The 6,920-nt window shown below is 40.5% G+C and overlaps 1 non-coding gene across 1 annotated transcript; it reads right to left on the reverse strand.

The window, feature by feature from the left end:
- Positions 1 to 5,795: 5,795 nt before the first annotated feature.
- LOC142437787 (small nucleolar RNA SNORA61) lies at positions 5,796 to 5,916 on the reverse strand. The gene has a single exon (XR_012782307.1). It is a non-coding gene; the product is annotated as a small nucleolar RNA SNORA61 (small nucleolar RNA).
- Positions 5,917 to 6,920: the final 1,004 nt, after the last annotated feature.

Genomic DNA, 6,920 nt, shown 5'->3' on the forward strand with positions numbered 1-6,920 from the left:
TCTTCTAAAAGCTTGTAGAAAGATTTTAAATGTTTGCACTTCAAGTGCAGGCTATGATTGGGTCTGGAATTTAATTGTATGCACAATCTGATGTGGGAATTCATTTTCATGCTGATACACAATTTTTAGCATCATTTATTGAGTACTTCCCCCCCCCCCCCCCCCCCCCCGTTCATCTCAGGCTGCCTTTGCAAGTCAAATCAGGGATCTATCTATAAGCTTGTCTGCCTCTAGGCATTGTTATTCTCTTTTATTCACTTATTTGTTTGTCCCTTTGCCCAAACCACATGGTTTGAATTTGTCTGCCTTCATAAGAAACTGGATATATTGTAAAGCTCCTCTTCCATTCTTTTCCTTCAAAAGTGTCTTGCCTTCTTGACCTGCTTCTTGTATCACTTCGCCAATGAGCATCATGTAATGTGTGGTGACTTGGGGATTCAGCACAGTCGCTGTCTTACTTATCTAGTGCTGCGGTAACAGACGGAGCACGAGAGGGTGGCTTTAACAGAGGAAGTGCATTTGCTCACAGGGGAAGAGCTGGAAGTCAGGCTTCAGGGCGCCAAGCTCGAGGGGAAGTCTGTCCGTTTCCTCTCTGAGTGATGGCCCTTGTCTTTCTTTTCCTAGTTTCTTTGGCAACCATGATGCATGCATCTTCTCCTTATTTGTGCTTGCTTGCTTCCTGACTTTATTTGCTTTTTCATATCTTAAAATACATTGACTTAAGGCACAGCTTACAGGAAGACGGATTCATTAACATACCAAAGAAAACACATTCCTAAATGAGATTATCACCACAAGTGTACCTATAGCTGTTCAGCCGATTTCTGCTCAGAGTAACCCTGTAAGACACTATAACAGTCACATCGGGTCTCCCACACTATTATCTTTACATTACTAGACTCTCTCCCACCCAACAGCTGGTAGGTTCAAACCTAGGAGTTGAACCACTTATTAGAGAACTACTTAACCACTGATTCTAGAACTCTTTATTACAAATATGAGGCTAGGGTTTACAACACATGCTTGCGTTCAGGAGGGGAAATTCAAAATTCAATCCATAACAGTAGCAAACATTTGTTAGTAATAGAAGAGAACAGAATTGAGTGCTTAGCGCACACAGGGCTATTTCATGTCTGCTTTTAGTCTATACACAGAAAGGATGGTAATGGCCTCCCTTCAGAATGAATTTTCTATAATCGGAAGGAAATACATTTGAGTAGAAATTTTCTCTTTGTTAATCTTATTTGACTTATTTAGCTAAATTTGATAAACTAATAAAATGTGAGCAAAGGAAGAAAATTATAATTCTCTAATCTGTTATTAGATCCTCTATTTCCTTAAAATTTGCATTACCATATAAAGTTCCAAGAAAACCGGGATAGTGGTACCTTTAGGCAATTCTTAAGGAAGTAATTTGAAGTTAGCTAGTCAATCATTTCTACATAAACAAAGTCTACAGTACTAGGACACAGCAGGTACCCAGTGAGTGTTAATTGAATGAGTGAAGTGAACAATTTTGACATTAGCTTCAGCTAGAACCCTTTGCTTTAGGAAAACAATAGAAAACAAACCCAATCCTGTTCCTCTCACCCCGAATCCAAGTCCTGTGACGTTAAAGAACAGAGTAGCGCCCCCTAAGGTCCGCAAGGCTATACTCTGCTGAGGCAGACTGCCACACCCATTCCCAGCAGAGGGCTGGGGTCAGCAGCCAGATGCTTCACCACTGAACTAGGGGCTCTTTCAACTTAGAAAGAAGCTCAAAATATTCTAAATACTTTTCCTCCTTAAGAAAACATCAAATACCCACCTTAATGAATGACTTCCCTTGCTTTACTCTTTCACATCATAGTGCTACCTTCTTTTTTTAACTGTTTTTTTCAACATTTTTATTGGCACACAGTTTACATATCATACAATCAAATATTTCAATTATTCCATCACATCAAGGGGAATTGTACAATGAGCACCATATCTGTCTTAGAGCGTGTGTGCGTGTGTGTATACACACACACACACACACACACACCGCCCTCCTCATAGTTAAATCAAGGTCACTTATAGTGCTCCCTCCCCCTCTTGATTGTTTATGCCCGAAATCTCCTTTCCCTCCCCATCGCCCATCCCCAACCCATGCATTCCCTAAAACACCTTTTATCAGTTCTTATCATTATGGCCCGGCTCAGTACTCACCTTCATGAAGTGATCACAGAAGATAAGCGTGCTACAGCAAAGTGTGGTGAAGAAAGTACTGCTACCTTCTCCTCCATGTTAGAAACGTTCTCACCGACTTTCCAATCTCGCAACAGCAAAGCTCGCTGCTGTTGAGTCCATTCTGACTCATGGTGACCCTGGAGGGCAGAATAGAACGGCCCCTGTGGGTTTCTGAGACTGTGACTCTCTTTGCATGTAATTCACATGTCATACAATTCAATCGTTCAATCATATAAAGAAGAGTTGTGCAATCCTCATCACAATCAATTTTGGTGCATGTTCTTTTTGTAGTTATTGTTGTTAGTTCCCCATTTTCCACCAGCCTCCCCTGCCATGTTCTTGTTGGGTGCAATCGAATCAGTTCTGACCCACAACAGAGCAAAACACTCCCCAGTCCTTTGCCCGTCTCACAGTTGCCGTCCTCACAAGTGTTCCTGTGCTGGAGCCCCTTGTTGCAGCCACTGTGCTAATCCAGCTTACTGAAGGCCTTCCTCTTTTTTGCTGCCCCTATATTTTACCAAGCATGATGTCCTTCTTCAGTTACTAGTCTCTCCTGTCAACATGTCCAAAGTATATAAGACCCATCTCGTCATCCTCGACTCTGAGGAGAACTCCTGTAGTAACCCCTGCCATGGCCCTAGGTAATTGTTAATCTGGGTACTGTCTCTAAAAGTTTACTTACCCTGAATTTCATGCACAGAAAAAAACAAGCAGAACAAAAACAGACAGACAAGCAGACAAACCCAACAACAATGACAAACAAAAAACCAGAGTAAAACCTCAATAGAAAAGAAAGTAGAAAAAAAATTTTTTTAATTAAATGGATCAAAAAGGAGGTCAAATGATGAGGTATGACAATTTATCCTGAGTCGGCATCTTCTGGATGGCCATGAGAGCATCTGCCATGATGGACGTTGCAAGGTTTTCTGTCTCATAGACACCCCTGGCCTGTGTTCAGAGAGGATTCACTCGTGGATCAATCCACTTGGGAACCCTGCAAATGGATTTTGGGCTTCCACTGCACTGTCATAGACAGCCCTCTGCAAACAGGCGGTTCAGAAGTTAAACTTTGTACTGTTCCCTCCTCTGGATTTGAATATTATTTATAATCCTTGGATCATATAAGCTGTTGTGCCTCTTCTGTGTGGATTTAGTTAAGACCTCACTTAGATGGCTGCTTGTTTTAAGACAAGCATTTAAGGCCCAAAGTATTATTCTTCATGGGAACTAGGCCACCATCTGATTTCTTCACCACATTTTGCATCCATATTTTCAGTGCTCTCTATACAAAAGTGAGTATCAAGTAGGGACATGTCATAAAAAATAATTGTTCTTAGATTAGGGCTATAATTAAGTGTGAGCCCAAAGTCCACTCATATATGTATAGTTTATATATGTCTCTGGTTCATTTTAAAGAAATTATTATCATTTTATTAGGGAACATTAAAAACAATCCCATGGGGCATATGGTAATTCTATGTAGAATTAATTTAGTCAATGGTAAAGAATTTAAAAGACTGTTGAGAGAAGGAAATTATACATGTTAAGCCAGCATTTCAGACCTCATATGGTGCAGCTTGGACTTCTTCCTTTAGTACCATTTGTTCTTGCTCATGTGCTACCTTCTTTTTATTTTAATAAATCATTTTATTAGGGGATCTTACAATAATCTATACATCAATTGTATCAAGCACATTTGTACATATGTTGCCATCATCTTTTCCATAACATTTTCTTACTACTTAAGCCCTTGGTACCAGCTCCTCTTTTTTCCCTTCTCTCCCACCATCCGAAACCCTTGACAATTTATAAATTATTTTTATTTTCATATTTTACACCATCCGCTGTCTCCCTTCACCCACATTTCTGTTGTTCAACCCCTAGGAGAGGTACATCAAACATTACAATCCGTCCTCCTTTCTTGCCCTTCTCCCCCACCTTTTCCCTCTCCTCAATGTATCGCTACTTTCATTATTGGTCCTATATCTGTCCTAGATACTGTGTGTTTAGAGATCTTATCTGTACCAGTGTACATGCTCTGGTCTAGCCAGACATGTAAGATAGATATGTGGGGAGGAAGCATTAAAGAACTAGGAATGTTGTGTATTTCATCGGTGACTCATCCCTTCCTTATGACCCTTCTGTGAGGGGATGGCCAATTGTCTACAGATGGGCTTTGGGTTTCCACTCCAGCCCCCCCAATTCACATAAAAATGGTTGTTTGTTTTGGATCTTCTGATACCTAATACCAAAGACAACTTGTGATCACAAAGGTTGGTGGGCTTCTTCCATGTAGGCTTTGTTGCTTCCCTGTGAGAAAGCCACTTGTTTATCTTCCAACCTCTAAGACCCCAGATGCTATATCTTTTGATAGCTAGGCACCATCAGCTTTCTTCACCACATTAGCTTATGCACTCATTTTGTCTTCAGCAATCATGTGTGAAAGGTGAGCATCACAGAATACCAGTTTATTACAAGAGTGTTCTTACATTGAGGGAAGACATGGGTAGAGGCCCAATGTCTGTCTGTACCTTAATACTTAACCAAAAATATATGTACATAGACCTATATCCCCATCGTTATATATTTTATATATTATATATCATTATAATATATATATACACACATGCCTATCTTTATACCTCTATAAATGTCTTTTACCTTCTAGTTCTTCCCTCTCTTTCCTTTTACTTTCCTCCTGATCAACTATCATGTTTGACCTCCATTCGGCTCTCTGTACTTCCTCTCGGCTACAGTACACGTTATCGAACCCCACCAAGCATTCTATACCCTCCTTTACCATTGATTTTAGATCTCGTGTTGTTCCCTGTCCCAGGGTTTGTTGGTTACCCTCTACTCTTCCCAAACCTCCTCCTCTCCTCTGTACCCCCGGAACCATCAGTCCTGTTGTTTTCTCCTCAGGATTGTTTATCCTGCCTATCTTATATGAATAGACATTAAAAAAAGGAAAAAACTCAACTATGAAGAGTCCCAGGTTTGTCTGTTGACCCTTATGAATGTTTTCCTATTGGGTCTGATCTAGTGCTTAGCCCTGGCCCAGCACAGTGTGGGAATTGTGCCTTGGCTAACACAAAGGGAGTGCAACATAGGCTACCTTCTGAAATGGTGGAATGTTCACTAGTTCCTTTTGGTACAGTGATTCTGTGCAGACTTTCCATCTTCTTTTGATGCTCTGCATCATTCAGTATTTTACTCAGAGAATCTTTCAATATTGAAATGCGAAGCTTATATTTATGCTTTTGTTTTTTCAGTTGAAGATAAACAGATAGTGTTCTTTTTTGGTTTTCTAACTCTAGGTCTTTGCATTTATTATTATTATATTTGACTTGTTCTTATCAAGCAGCCCTTTGGAATTTTCTGCTCAGCTCTTTGACTGCCTCATTTCTTCCTTTTGTTTTAGTTACTTTGTGATTAAAAGCAAGTTTCAGAGACTCTTCTGACATCCATGCAGACCTTTCCCTTCTTTCCTTTTTAATTGCCTCTCTCTTTCTTCATGAATGATGTTCTTTATGTCCTCCACAGCTTATTTGGGTCTGCTGTCACTATTTCTTTCTCTTTTTTTACCCTGTCTGAAACTAGCCCAGGCTCCAAGAGCACTGAGGGGCAGGCTTCAATGTTTCTTTTCCTCCTTTTACGACCACCCAGACCAGTGTTTTGATCCGATGGGAAAGGGAACTGGAGGGTATTTCTTAATGTTCTTGAGATGTTCTCTAAATTGAGATCGGATCATTTAATCTTTCTCCAAGACAAGCATGCCCAAGACCCCACCCACCCCCTCAGCTCTGGACTTGAACTTCCAGTGAGACTCACTATTCACTCTTTTAGGAGTGTCTATGACTTGGGGTAGCTGTAAAACAATTTCATATGGCAGGGATTGGTTAGTCTTCTCCTTTTCCTCTATCCTGAGAAACCAACTTCAGCTGAGGCCTCCTCTTTCTGAGTGGCTTTTAAGATGTACAATTAAGGAGGTTCATAGATGCTATGCAGGTTTATTTCCTCGTTGCTTGGGGGATTCAATGAGAACATTGCCTGACTTGAGAACAGGACCTCCCTTTTTCTTGGTGTTTATTCTTATAATAGTGGAATCACACAATTATCTGTCCTTTTGTGATTGGCTAGCTTCACTCAGCAAAATGGTTTCTGAGTTCATCCATGTCATGAGGTGTTTGTGGTTTCATCCATGGTTTTTTTTAGGGATGCATATTATTCCATTGCATTATATACCAGTGTTTGTTTACCCATTCTTCTACAGATGGGCACTCGGTGTGCTCCAAGCTTCTTGCTCTTGTGAACTGGTGTGTAATAACCACAGAGAGCACCTGTCTTTTCATGTTCTGCCGTGTCTATAACTCTGTGGCCCTGTCTTTCTCCCATGGAGTGGCTGGTGATGTTGACACGCAGACCTTGTGGTTTGAACTTCTCTTGTGAACTTCCCTCTTGTGAACGTCCACTCCTCTATTTCTAAACCCATTGCCTCAAAAGTTAATGCTCTCCGTGTTTTCAAATTCAAGTTTTTTTCTTGGACCAAAGATGAAAACTACTTAGAACATAATTCTATTCTCAGTCCCTCTTTTCATGACTGGTTTGTTTTTGTTGAGAGATGATTGCTAGTTATCAATGGCAAAGCACATATGCCATTGTCTTCATGAGACGATCCCTGATAGTCTCGTATTGGAATGATCTTGCTT

Source organism: Tenrec ecaudatus, chromosome 1, assembly GCF_050624435.1.
Source record: "Tenrec ecaudatus isolate mTenEca1 chromosome 1, mTenEca1.hap1, whole genome shotgun sequence".
NCBI classification, from domain to species: Eukaryota; Metazoa; Chordata; class Mammalia; order Afrosoricida; family Tenrecidae; genus Tenrec; species Tenrec ecaudatus.